The 15,084-nt window shown below is 44.0% G+C and overlaps 1 long non-coding RNA gene across 2 annotated transcripts in view; it reads right to left on the bottom strand.

Annotated features, from left to right (window-relative positions):
* Positions 1 to 15,084, bottom strand: part of LOC109280333 (uncharacterized) — a 143,715-nt gene that overhangs the window by 92,853 nt on the left and 35,778 nt on the right. The gene's annotated exons all lie outside the window — the stretch shown is intronic.

Raw genomic sequence — 15,084 nt, 5'->3', positions numbered from 1 at the left:
CTGACCCCAACTGACCATTTCATTTGCAAGGTGAATGCAGGTGGCTAGGTCCTAAGGGTAAATGATACTATACATTTTAATTCTACAAGTTTTATTGTTAATAATGTACTCAGGTAACTCTGAAAATCTCACTGATGTTCATCTTTCAAATTTTGGTCTTTCATTCTTATATAGTAAAATCCAAATTTAAAAGGTTCAATTTTAACAACAATCATTAGAAACTGCTTCCCTAAAGGAGACTGTGGAATGCCATGCTTTCTATTCATTATCACTTTGAGGCTCTATAGTACTAGAAAAGTTCAGAAGAATGAACTCTTGAGAGTCAGCAAAAGTTTCACTTGTGAAAGCACTAGCACTGATTAGCAAAATGCTTAATTTCAAATGGACTAGACAGAATAAAGATTACATATGCACTAGTCTTTTTATAAAAGTACATATTATCTCGCATAAGCCATTTTATTTGATTTCTGCACTTCACATTTTAACTTATCCAGTTTCTTTCAAGAAATATGTCTAACCCTGGCAGACTTCCCAGGATCTTATATTTTTGAAAGAGATTTAAGTTCAGTTCTTAATTCTGTACTGGATAAATCCATTTCTGTCTCAAGAGAAACTCATAAGCTAGCTAAAACAATCCATCATTTTCTTCTGGAATTGAGGTTAATTGATCTATAGAGAGTCTTGCAGCCCAACATAAGGAATTTACCTTTTATTCTCTTTTACATAATTCCAATACAAGGACTAATTTTTTAACATCTAATACACTGAGGGGCAATATTGAAGATTGTGTATTTAATCCTCTTCATCTTTTGGACTCTGCTGTAGCCTCTTTTATACCTACCCATCAAGAACTTTTGTCAGAAGATCAAAGATGTTTGTTCAATAGCATCCTTTTGAACTTATTAAAATGTGAACATTTACAGTGGAAGGGTTTTTTATTGTTATTACTACATCTCAAGACAAACATAAAATATCTTTTCTCCCCTAGTGCAACAAGAGATATTGAAGTCTAAATCAAAACAGACAACCTAGTAATCTAGTCTTTACAAAAACACACAACAACAAATGCTGCATTAAGGAAAGGGTTAGACTAAAGTCTTTAGCACTCAAAATTTGGGGAATACTAAAAATTAAGGTTCAATGCACAATTTTCCCTTTCCTACCTTGGACTTTTGCACCCCAGGGCAGTCTTTGATTACTTAAGTAATTACTATTTCTAAGGTGTTTCACAGTTTAGTAGGCTATGTTTAACCCTATCGCTTTACATGGAGACAAGTATTGAACCTTTCAATTAAGTCAGAGAATGTATCTAGATTCCATGATTGCTCTATTAATATTCAAAGTCATAGTTACCTAAATGTTCCCCCGATTGACCACTGGCTCCTTTAGTTGGCTGGCCTCTGGTGATCCTGCATTGTGGGGTGCTTTTTCTGAGGCACCTTCTCCTCAGAATTTGAATGAATCTGAATTCCCCGAGGCTGTCTTCAATTTTTAACCCTTTTCCTCATATACAAACCTAGCATCAACTGTTGCTATGTTTCACCACAAAAAATAGCAGAGAAGATAAAAAAACAAAATCTTTTGCAAGCTTAGTCATATAACGCTGCTTAAAAATAGCTTTGGCTAAGACACTGGCTTACAGATGTGGAGCATACATTTTTTTTTCCACAAGGCAAGGATAGTTAATTTAATCTTGTGTATGATGGCTCAGGTCCTCAAAGATATTCAGGCACCACTTCCCCTAGGGTGGCCATCATAGAGGACAGAGGACAACCGGACTGCTCTCTATTGATACAAAACCAGATGCCTTTATGTCCTCTATTTTTCTGTTCAGAAATCAGGTTTTGTATCAACAGAGGACAGAGTAGCAGAAAACCAGAATGGCCTCTGTGATGGCCACCCTAACTCCCTCCCTCCCTCCCTCCCCAATCTCTAGGTACTTCTTTAAGAAATTAAAGAATATAATATAAACAAGTGTTAAAAATTCAAATATGTTCTGGACTGATGATAAAAATACTATTTACAATAATTATTAGCAGTAATAATCCCTTTGCGTGCACTACCCAGCAGGCAGCCTCCTGTTCAAACATGAAGGGTGAGGAAACAATAAAACACTATGAGTTTTCTAGTGTTCACAGATTTAAGCAATAAACAAAGAGGGCTCTTGTGGCCAAAGAAGCAAACTCTAGTTTCCTATGGCTAAACATAGGAAACATCATTCCACTAATCATCTACCTTCTGCCTATATAGGGATCAAAAATTACTAAATTACAAAATATTACGACTGTAAAGGTCAAACATTGAAAAATCACAAGGCTAGTCCCCCAGGATCACAATTTTGGTTTAATAATCATGTAACTCTTAGAAATAATAATACAGGTTGGGTTCTTTTTGTATGTCTTCTCCTTCTTGAATAATTAGGTTTAATTTTCTCAAGGTTTTCTCCAGCTAGAGCTTAGGTTTTAATAAATACATCAAGGGCTTTGGGTATAAGTTATCTGTAAATGTGAGAACTCTCCACTTCCAGGAGAAGCCCAGCCAGAGTACAGGGTGGGAGGGGAGAAATCTTTAAAAACTGTTTGAAAAGAAGAGGTGGGAGTGGTGCTGGAGGTGGGAGGAGGATGCCAAAATAAAAAGAAAGAAGTGAAGGGTACTCAAAGAGCTGGCAAGCATCATAGCTCAGCCCCTGGCATGGATCTTCAAGAACTCCTGGTGCTCTGGTGAAGTGCCCGAAGATAGGAAGAAGGCCAATGTTGTGCCTATCTTCAAGAAAGCCTGACTTCTATCCTGGAGAAGGTCTTGGAAAAGATTATCAGAGAGGCCATCCTTAACAGACTAGCTGACTCCAATATCCTGAGGGATACCCAGCATGGGTTTATTGCAGGTAGGTCTTGCTTGACCAATCTTATTTCCTTTTATGACCAGGTGACCTATCACCTGGGCAAGGGGGAAGAGATTGATGTTGTATATCTTGATTTTTAAAAAGCCTTAGATCTGGTATCCCATGATCACCTCTTGGCAAAACTGGCTAACTGCAGCCTCGACCTCACCATGATCCACTGGCTGGAGAATTGACTATGTGGTAGGACCCAGAGGGTGGTGGTTGATGGAAGCCAATCATCTTGGTGCATGGTCACCAGTGGGGTCCCCCAGGGCTCTGTCCTTGGACCCATACTGTTCAACATCTTCATTAATGATGTGGACACTGGAGTCAGAAGCGGACTGGCCAAGTTCGCAGATGACACCAAACTTTGGGGCAAAGCATCCACACCAGAAGACAGGCGGGTGATCCAGGCTGACCTGGACAGGCTCAGCAAGTGGGCGGACGAGAATCTGATGGTGTTCAACGCCGATAAATGCAAGGTTCTCCACCTTGGGAGGAAAAACCTGCAGCATGCTTATAGGCTCAGCAGTGCTATGCTGGTTAGCACTATGGAAGAAAGAGACTTAGGGGTCATGATTGACCACAAGATGAACATGAGCCTTCAGTGTGATGCTGTGGGTAGTAAAGCAAGCAAAATGCTGGCTTGCATTCATAGATGCTTCTCAATCAAATCCCAGGACATCATTCTCCCATTGTACTCGGCCTTGGTGAGGCCGCAGCTGGAGTACTGTGTCCAATTTTGGGCTCCACAATTCAAAAAGGATGTGGAGAAGCTTGAGAGAGTGCAGAGGAGAGCCACACACATGATCAGAGGTCAGAAAAACAGACCTTATGATGAGAGGCTGAGAGCCATGGGACTCCAGCCCAGAAAAGCACAGGCTCAGAGGTAATCTGTTGGCCACCTATAAGTTTATCAGGGGTGCTCCTCAGGATCTGGGGGAACATCTGTTCACCAGAGCGCTCCAAGGGATGACAAGATCAAATGGTCACAGACTTCACCATGACTTCTTCAGGCTGGACATAAGGAAGAACTCCTTTACCTTTGAAGAACAGCCCTTGGCCTAGCTGTATGATCATTCGTGGTCGTCTGGCCAGGTACTGGGGAATTGGAAACTAGCTAATGTGGTCCCCATTTTTAAGAAAGGGAGGAAGGAGGACCCAAGTAATATAGGCCCGTAAGCTTCACCTCGGTCCTTGGGAAGATCTTGGAGAAAATCATCAAGGAGCATATCTGTGGGGGGCCAGCAGGGGAGATCATGCTCAGGGGCAATCAGCATGGGTTCATCAAAGGCAGGTCCTGCCTGACCAACCTGATTGCCTTTTATGACCAGGTAACTAAATACTTGGATGATGGTGTCACCATCGATGTAGTCTTTCTAGACTTTAAGAAGGCCTTTGACACTGTCTCTCACCCCATTCTCATTAATAAATTAAGCGACTGTGGCATTGATGCCTACACAGTTGGATGGGTAAAAAACTGGCTGATGGGGCACACCCAGAGAGTAGTGGTGGATGGGTTATACTCAACCTGGTGAGATGTGAGCAGTGGGGTCCTCCAGGACTCAGTCCTCAGGCCCGCAATGTTTAACATCTTCATCAATTACTTGGATGAGGGGGTTGAAAGCGCATTGTCCAAGTTTGCTGATGATACTAAGATGTGGGGCGAGATGGGCACACTTGAAGGGAGAAAGAGGCTGCAACTAGATTTAGACAGACTACAGAAGTGATCAGATGAGATTAGGATGGGGTTCAATGTAGACAAATGCAGGGTGCTGCATCTTGGGGGAAGGAATCCACAGCATACATACAGGCTGGGGAGTTCCCCTCTTGAAAGCACAGAGGTAGAAAGGGATCTTGGAGTCATTATTGACTCCAAGATGAACATGAACTGCCAATGCCAGACCACAGCCAGCAAGGCCCCCCATACCTTGTCATGCACCCAAAGATGCATCTCAAGCCGGTCCAGAAAGGTGATACTCTCCCTCTATGCGACATTGGTCAAGCCGCAGTTGGAGTACTGCATCTAGTACTGTGGGCCACACTTTAAAAAGGATGTGGCCAGCTTGGAGAGAGTTAGTTCAGAGGATGGCCACCCATTTGGTGACAGGGCAGCAGGACAGGCCCTATGAGGGACCTGAACCTGTTCAGCTTCAGCAAGAGGAGGCTGAAGCGGGGACCTGGCGGCTGCCTACAAACTCATCAGGGGAGATCATCAGCAAATAGGAAGAGCCCTATTCTCCCCAGCACCACCTGGGGTGATAAGCAACAATGGTAATAAGCTGATGGAAAGTAGGTTTAGGTTAGAGACCAAGAGGCAATATTTTACAGTTAAGGTGGCCAGAATCTGAAACCAGCTTCCTAGGGAAGTGGTCCTCGTCCCTACCTTGGGTAAATTCAAAAAGAGGTTAGATGATCACCTCTCTGGGGTCTTGTGAACCCAGCATTCATTCCTGCCTGTGGGAGAGGCTCAGGCTAGATGATCTGTTCAGGGACCTCCTGGCCCTAGCTACTATGAAACTATGGAATTATGAATACTGTCTAAGCCCCCAAGGTTTGGAATAGACTGCTGCTGGGGGCAGTTCAAGCACCCACTTTGAATACCTTCAAGACACATTTGGATGCTTATCTTGCTGGAATCCTATGATCCCTGCTGACTTCCTGCCCCTGGGGCAGGGGGCTGGACTTGATGACCCTCTGGGGTCCCTTCCAGCCGGAATGTCTATGAAATCTATAAAATCTATGAAAAAAAGATTTTAAAGAATGAAAGGACTAAAGTCTTCCATGTGTCCTAGTGAACTGGTATTTGAAGCTGAAGCTAGAGCTAATATTGAGTTTTCCACAACAGGATCAAGCAGCCGCAGGAAGCATCCTTCTCTGCAATGGTTTCTCTGCAATCAGTACTGTAGCAAGGGGGGGAGGGGCTGGGGGGCAAGTGGGGTGACCGCCCTAGGCACCAAAGTGAAGAGGCACTAACAGGCAAGTCACAAGTTATAAATTTTGTTATAAATATTTCAAATATTTTGTTAATTTTTTTAATTGACAATAAACTCCATGTGCATGTGCACAACTGCAACATGCACATGGCCAGCCCAGGAGCTTAGAAAGTACCATCTGGCTGGTGAGTCTGTTCTGGTGAGGAAGGGCTGGGGGGAGGGAAGGTGAATGCGGGGGGACAGATTGAGGCCCCCTAGTGAGGGAGGAGGGGGGCTGGGACTGGGGCAAGTGCTGCCCAGCCGAGGTGGGGTTGTGCATGAGATGTAGCTGCAAGCACTCATGTGGGGGAGCATGTGTACACCCCCAGGCAAGCATGGGAGAGGACATGTTCCCCTTGGATCTGTGCACAGGGTGAGGTGCTGCTGCAGACTTGCCCTGAGTGCCAAACTTCCTTGCTATGGCACTGTTTGTAATAAAGTCAGAGAAGTTGCTCTCAGTAGGAAGGAGGCATAGGTGGGGAGCCACTAGAGTTTTGGAGGGTAGGAAGGGTTAGAGTTACTGGGAGCTGTGCATCCTGGGATGCTGTAGAAATTAAAGTAAAGCATTTTACTTCCCCTGACAATTCAAAAAATGCCATAGAACTGAATAAGGAAAATCTTTTGAGTGGTTTATCTTTTAAAGGTTAGTTATGGCAGTTTAACACCCATTTGGCGCATCTACATAAGATGTTTACTGCACAGTTGACTAATTAACTGTGCAGTAAACATCTTGGCATCTACCCATGTGCCCCTATTAGGGCACACAAACCTAATCAACTCTGCAATATAGTAGTACTTGTATAAGTACCACCCTGCTGCAGAGTTTTTTCATCTGCAGCTGCACACACATAGACACTGGCATTGCTGGCTGAGGCACAGGGTGCTTCAGTACAGGGGCTGCCTGCTGGCTAGCCCTATAATGAAGCACTCCTATACCCTAGCCAGCCCCTCTGCAGCACATGGAGCCCCATTGTAGCAGCCTGGGCTGGCAAGCTGACCCTCCTGGATCCTCTGGCAGCCCAAGCTACTCCAACCAGATTTCACATGCTGTGCACAAATACACTCCAGAGCAATATGTTCTTGAGTGTTTTGCTCCTAGGTGCATGTTCAAACAGCATGCCCAGAAGCAAAATATTTGTGCACATTAACCACATGTGTAGACATGACCACTGGCTAATTCCTCCTCTTGTCTTAAGCCCCTTTAAGGTTTTACAGTAACCTGGTCCCAGGCCCCAAGAATGAAATGCTGACCCCACTAAAGTCAATAACAAACCTATCCTTGACTTAGACTGGGCCACTATTTCATCTGAACCTTTATAAGCCTTGGGAATACTGCATATGGATCAACTCAAACATATCTGATGATGGCTAGTGATGGACTTAATATTAGGGAGATCACAACAATAGAATTAGTTATCAGGTACCATATTTTGCTATCAGAATTGCTGTTCTGATTCAAATACCCTTCAAAAGACCTTTTCTGATGTTAAAAATTGAAGTGTCTTACAGACTCGAGCAAGTTGAAAATGGTCTTCTTCTAATTTGCTGTAACTGAAGGGTGGGACTGCACTAAAGGTTTTCAAACCATTTCAGGCTCTCAGGAGGCTAAATTAATTCCTGACCCTAAAATCCTAGCTATAGAAAAAGTCCTTTTATGTATTTTTATTCATGTGTCCTATGCTAAACTGTGATGAAACTATTTTCTTTCTAAGCCTGCAGAGAACTGCTGTGCAGCTATCTGCAGATATAACATGCTCAGAATAGTTTTCATTTACTATTTGGATTTCTTTTTTTATCATTTCCATATTGTTTCTGTGAAAAGCTCCCATATAAGTTGAATTAATATAATATTTAGAGTCATGCAAAAAACTCTGAGGGAAAAAAGCAGCACATTGGATATAGCCTACTGCTTATAAAAATGCACTACTCTTTTAACTGACAAGGTTAACATTTCTGGACATTCAGTCTATCTTTTGAATATGCATTGTCAGACAAAGCCCTGGAAACTACCAAAATATGTATCTCTAACAGTAATTCACCTCTTGATTGCCATTATTGATCTGTAGAGTCAGTAACTGAATCTATCCACAGGTTTCACCACCATTTATCTTGATATTATATAGCCTTATCCTCCTGCCTAAACCTATTAAACTGTCATCTGTGGGTTTCCATCATTTTTATACGTGGGGCCTAGAGAAAGTTTGCAGTCTTTACTTGTTTATAAATTACATCCCAGACTAAACTTTAGCATCCTGAAAATTCCATTTCACTTCATACTTGGTCTCCTGTTATCTTGGTTGCAAAGAATAGAAGATTTAATAACTTTTAAACAGCAGGGTATCAGAACTATCAACATTAGAAATATTTAAATTAGACATTTGATAAATAATTCTTTAGTCCCCATCAAATATCATCAATCTTTTGTTGCCCACTTCAGCAACCAGGAATAGGCAAGGCACACTTTTGAGGTGGTTTCTTTGATGTGCAAATATATGAAATAGTTTAGATAAGAAAATTCAATATATTTGTTGTGTACTTCAAGTCAGCAAATGAAATAAATGAAGTACAGTTGTTTTGTTCTGATGGAGGAAAATGTCACAAAGCATTTTTAAAATCAAATATAATAGTTGGACAAAATACATATTTTAATATATTGTATTATACCAAATGGAGACTTGAGATGGAAGAGTTGAAATAGCATTCCAACATTCCTACTAAGGAACAGCATAAAATGTAAGGTAAAACTGTGGGGGAAGGTCTTTGTGGCCAGGCTGGGGGTGAATATCAAATACTCTCTCTCAGGGACTCATCTGCCGTGCCTTAAAATGTTGGGAAAATAAGAGAGCTAATTATCCCTGAGAAAGAGTGTACTTAATCACGTAAGTCATGAAATAAATGAATTTTCATTTTATTGTGCTCCCCGCATGAGTGTTAACAATCACCATGATCTGCAGCACTCCTATGCTTTATTCTTCCCCTTTCTTATCTCTTGCTTCGCTTAGTGGGGTATTCTTCAACCTGACCTGACCTCCCCCCCCACTTCTTCCCTGTGTCAGGAATCCATCCATTCACAGCAATCCCACGGCCTTTGCACTGTGTCAGGCATCTGTCCACTCACCATGATCCTGTGTTCTTCATACCCTGCAGGTATGTAACTTTTCTCCTCAGCTTTTCCTTGCCTGATCCCTTGCTGTGGGATCAAGCTATTGGATATAGCCTACTGCTTATAAAAATGCACTACTATTTTAACTGACAAGGTTAACATTTCTGGACATTCAGTCTACCTTTTGAATATGCATTGTCAGACAAAGCTCTGGATACTATCAAAATTTGTATTTCTAACAGTAAGTCACCTCATGATTGCCATTATTGATCTGTAGAGTCAGTAACTGAAGCTATCCACAGGTTTCAACAGCTTGCTACTTGTCGGTTAACTCTTCCCCTTTGTGCAGATCCCCTCAACAGTGACCAATTGTCATAGAGCACTAAAGTGTCTGCTCCTTTAAGGGTAGAAACTGCCTAGGAAGAGGGCTCTAAGAGCCAGGCAGAAACCCCACAGGTGTAGGTTACTATGGCAGCAGGCTAACAAGGGAATTAGCCTGCACCTGCACCCAGTCAGCTGACCGGAAGAAGGCAGGGCCTTGGGCACATATCAACCCCAGGCTGAGGCTAGCAGGGGTTTGTTCTCTGGCAGCAGCCAGGGGAAGCAGCCTGCAGAGAAGAATTGCTCAGAGACACTGTGGCCACCTGATAAGCCATCTATAGGACTAATGGGGCTCACCAGGAGCTCACTAGGTACCCTGGTCTACAAAGTGCTTAATGCTTGGGGAGAAGTTTGCCACTTCTCAAGAAACAGAGTATACATACAAGCTGGGGAGCTCACCTCTTGTGAGCACAGAGGCAGAAAGGGATCTTGGAGTCATTATTGACTCCAAGATGAACATGAGCTGCCAATGCCAGACCGCAGCCAGCAAGGCCCGCCACACCTTGTCATGCATCCAAAGATGCATCTCAAGCCAGTCCAGAGAGGCGATACTCCCCATCTACATGACATTGGTCTGGCCTTAACTGGAGTACTGTGTCTAGTTCTGGGCATGCACTTTAAGAAGGATGTGGCCTGCCTTGAGAGGGTTCAGAGGAGGGCCACCCGCTTGGCTGGAGGGCAACAGAGCAGACCTCGTCATCCCTTGGGGCACTCTGGTGAACAAACGTTCCCCCCAGATACTGGTGGTCACCCCTGATAAACTTATAGGTGGCCATCAGATCACCCCTGAGCCTACGCTTTTCCAGGCTAAAGAGCCCCAGGGCTCTCAGCCTGTCATCATAGGGTCTGCTTCCCTGACCTCTGATTATGCGCGTGGCTCTTCTCTGGACTCTCTCAAGCTTCTCCACATCCTTTTTGAATTGTGGAGCCCAAAACTGGACACAGTACTCCAGCTGCGGCCTCACTAAGGCCGAGTACAAGGGGAGAATGACGTCCCGGGATTTGCTTGAGAAGCATCTATGGATGCAAGCCAGCGTTTTGGTCACTTTACTAGGTGCAGCATCGCACTGCAGGCTCATGTTCATCTTGTGGTCAATGATGACCCCCAAGTCTCATTCTTTCATAGTGCTAGCCAACACAGCACTGCCAAGCCTATAAGGATGCTGTGGGTTTTTCTTCCCAAGGTGGAGAACCTTGCATTTATCGGCGTTGAACACTATCAGGTTCTCGTCTGCCCACTTGCTGAGCCTGTCCAGGTCAGCCTGGACCACCCGGCTGTCTTCTGGTGTGGATGCTCTGCCACAAAGTTTGGTGCCATCGACGAACTTGGCCAGTCCACTTCTGACTCCAGTGTCCACATCATTAATGAAGATGTTGAACAGTATGGGTCCAAGGACAGAGCCCTGGGGGACCCCACTGGTCACAGGACACCATGATGAGTGACTTCCATCAATTACTACCCTCTGGGTCCAACCACGGAGCCAATTTTCCAGCCAGTGGATCGTGGAGGACCCAAGGCGACAATTGGCCAGTTTCTCCAAAAGGTGATCATGGGAAACCAGATCGAAGGCTTTTTTGAAGTCAAGATATATGACATCAATCTCTTCTCCCTTGTCCAGGTGATAGGTCACCTGGTCATAGAAGGAAATGAGATTGGTCAAGCAAGACCTACCCACAACAAACCCATGCTGGCTATCCCTTAAGATGTTGGCGTCGGCCACTCCATTAAGGATGGCCTCTTTAATAAACTTTTCTAAGATCTTCCCCGGAATAGAAGTCAGGCTAATGGACCTATAGTTAGCCGGATCCACTTTCCTCCCTTTCTTGAACATAGGCACCACATTGGCCTTCTTCCAGTCTTCGGGCACTACACCAGAGTGCCAAGAGTTTTCAAAGATCCGAGCTAGAGGCTGGGCTATGATGCTCGCCAGCTCCTTGAGTACCCTGGGGTGAAGATTGTCACCCCATTGTGATGACGAACAATGGCCAGAAGCTGCTGGAGAATAGGTTCAGGTTACAGATTAGGAGGCACTGTTTCACTGTCAGGATAGCTAGGATCTGGAACCAACTTCCTATGGAAGTGGTTCTCGTTCCTACCTTGGGTAAATTAAAAAAGATGTTGGATGAACACCTGTCTGGGGTCATGTGATCCCAGCATGTGCTCCAACCAGTGGCAGGGGGTTAGATTAGATGATCTATTCAGGTCCCTTCTGACCCCTAACTACTATGAAACTATGAGAGTGCACTTGGCACTGTTCGTATTATGTTATAGGCCAGGGGCTCATATTTTGGTTGTTGTTTATAAACCGGTGGACCGGACTGAGGCTTCTGGGGAGGAGGCCTCATTAGGGCACACTACAGTGTGGAGACCCCAGTGCCAGCAGGTGCAGCGCCAGTGTAGGTGCAACAACAGGGCTGTGGAGAGCCCAGCACTAGTGTAGGCTCAGAGCCAGGGCTGTGGAGAGACCAGTGACGAAGGAGAGGCTGAGCTATATCAAGGCCTCAGAGGGACAGGTGTGGCTGAAGGTGTCCTGTGTGGCATCCATTTTGAGTAGGACCCAAAAAGGGGTCCAAGAACCCACAGGGTTCAGTGGGGTCCATCAGGACTGTGTCCAAAAATAAACTTGTGGGCAGCCTCCCTATTTATTATAATTACCAGCAAGACATGGCAAGTGAGGAAAAGGGTGCCCATTGGGCAAGACTGGCATGATCATGGAGCCCTAGGGGCATCACAGCCATCCCTGGAGACCCCACACCATGACACCAATACTTTTAATTACTCTTGCCCTTATCCTAACCTCACTCTCTGGCTCCTCACCAGGACTACCCCCTCTAGAATAGAGTTGTCTTTCACCCTGTCACAGTCTTCATCATTATGGATTCCTTGATCATGCCTGAATCAGTGTTCCCTCTAAGCTGCATAGCACGCACAGCCACCCAGGCATGCCTGGCAGCACAGCATAAGCGCGCCTGCAAAGCCGTGCACATCACACAACTTAGAGGGAACACTACCCTTAATCACTTCTTATGTACAGGAAATACTAAAATAATGTTATCTAATTGGGTAATATAATTATTGTTTACTTGAAGAGAGTCTTCTTCATTCAGAGGGCTTTAGTTTAAGCTGTTTATGAGTAAGGGAAGTCCAGTTGGTCTGTTATATAAAACAGCTAATTAAAACAACTAAAATAAGAAAAAAAGTTGCAAACTAGATGTATTTAAGCTAAAAGAACTAATCAGGGGTAATCTAGTTTCCTGGTATGCTTGCAAAATTTCTACAGAGGCATGTAAAAGTAGTGCTAAAACAGAAGAATAAAGACAGAATTAGTCACTGCATTAATGTTTTCATTGGATAGTTCTGACAGAGAGAAACTGCCACTTCTTTTTATACATTGCTTTTCAGAAAGTCAACCAACAAATACTGGTAGTGGTAAAAACATTTTAAGGAAGCCAGTTTCCTCCAACCACACCTCAAGCAGCTCTCTATGTCTCCCTTTTCTCAAAAAGATATTTAACACCATGTTTTAAAATCAAGCAAGCAACAGACTGTCACTGTAAAATTCCACTGAATATTTGGGAGAAAAAAAAATAAGAGAAAAAAGTTTTTCCTGAATTTTTTAAAACTCTCAATTGCCTTTTTAGTTTTTCTTCTTTGCTAATGGCATTCGTTAAAATGACAGAGAAAGCAAAATTTTAAAACTTCACTCTTTTGGATCCACGAACACCCTTCATTTATCAATACAGCACCACTGTAAAAGCATAAATTTCATTCACTAAAAGGTGCCATTGGACTTGAGCCAATAGTTTATAACAAATTATAATATTAGCATTATATTTAATTATGAAGTAATTAAGTATTTACTGGACCAGAGAGTAGCATTATGTAATTGAGTGATTAAGGGAGTCATCTTAGAGCAGAGAAACCTGGGCCCTAATCCTTGCTCCACTAAATACATAGGAGTAAAATATTCACTGGAGATGAGACTAAAGATCAAGCTCTTCCCCTTTCATAGGTAACAGCCTAGGTAAACATAGCTTAATAAGAAACCCCCCTCTAGCCTAGAGCAGGGGTTAGCAAACTTTTTAGGAGCAGTAGGCCAAAATAATGCAGCTCTGTCTGAAGTGGGTTAGTGTTTCTTAAATGGTCATTGCTATTGTTGTCCTGGGGGGGCCAGGCCAACTCTCAGGATCTCAATATTGCATTGCTAGACAGGAGGGTGTGACAGAATTGCACACATACAAAACACACACAAATCAATTAGGTGCATACACACACACGCACTACCAGCTCAAGCACGTGCACATTGAAACCAGCCTAGGCACATGCATACTTATCACCACTTCAAGCACATACACTATACACCCCAAAAGTTAGACACAGATTACTAATTCATATATCATGCACACAATACCATATATGTATATACACACACTAGCACCTCAGATACACACACGTTCAAAATATCCAGTCTAGGTTCATGCACACCTATCACCAGTTTAAGCCCATACATGCTACACACACCACATTTAGACAGAATCAGTTACCAGTTACCAACACCTGCACATCCAATACACATACGTGGATTACTAATTCATATACCACACACACACACACACACACACACAATGATATCTATATATGTGTATTCACTAATTCACACACACACCACCCACCTACACATACACACAGGTGAGTTCCTAAGTTGGATGTTGTGATGTGTATGTATGCATGTGCTTGGTGTACTTGGGATACCTGGGGAAAGGTTAAGGTAAGAAAGTAGAAGTGTAAGGATTTAAAGTTACCAGGACCGGGATTAGAACCAGTCAACTGCAGGGGCCTGGGCTGAAGAACTGAGCCTTGGGGGTAACTTTAGGTTAATTGATCTTAATTGATTAAAAGACAATGCCCAAAGCCTGCAAAACAGGGAAGCATGCTGGCACAGAGTTTGGGACTCCAGAGCCAGAGCTTTGGAGTTTGGGAGCCAGAGCTATGGAGGACCTGAAAAGGTAGGTGCTGGAGAGGGAAAGTGGAACTAAGGGAAAGTGTGGGTGATAAAGAGGGGCTCTGGGGGAGCTAGAGGATGGCTCTGGGGCAGCTAGAGAAGTCTGGGCAGCTGCAGGGGGGAGAGCCTGAAAACAGCGAGATGGACAGCAGAATATCACAGAAAAAGGCAGCAGGAGAGACTGAAAGGTGGCAGGGGCAGCAGAAAAACAGAGAAAGGCAGCAGAAAGTCACAGGGAAAAGGCAGTAGGAGCGTGGGAAACAGGGGGACAGCAGAAAATTACAAGTGGCAGAAGAGACTGAGAGGCAGCAGGGAAGCAGAAGAAGGCAGCAGAAAGTCACAGGGAAAAGGTAGTAGGAATTGAGAGGAGATCGGGAAACTAGTGGAGAGGGGTGGGGGCTGGAATTGAGAGAGAGAGAGAGAGAATGAGGCTGGAAATTAAGATAAGGAAGGGACTGGGATTCAGTAAAACATGACCCAACTCAGGATTGCAAATGACAGTGGTATTATTGAACAGAGGATATGGTGACACAATGCCAAAGTGGTTCCCTTGCACCCACACACACAATGGCAGCGGGGGTTAGAGAGGCTTGGTGCAGGGGCTGAAGTCCACGAGGAGAGAGAGAGAGAGAGAGAAAGAGAGAGAGTCCAAATTGTAGGAGGAGGTGTGCAGGTAATATCTACCTATCCAGGCTGGAAAGGGGTCCTTGTCCAGTAGGTGTTGTCCAGAAGGGGGGGGGG

This window comes from Alligator mississippiensis, chromosome 1, assembly GCF_030867095.1.
Source record: "Alligator mississippiensis isolate rAllMis1 chromosome 1, rAllMis1, whole genome shotgun sequence".
In the NCBI taxonomy this organism is placed as follows: Eukaryota; Metazoa; Chordata; order Crocodylia; family Alligatoridae; genus Alligator; species Alligator mississippiensis.
This window is presented reverse-complemented; position numbering and strand designations above follow the sequence as displayed.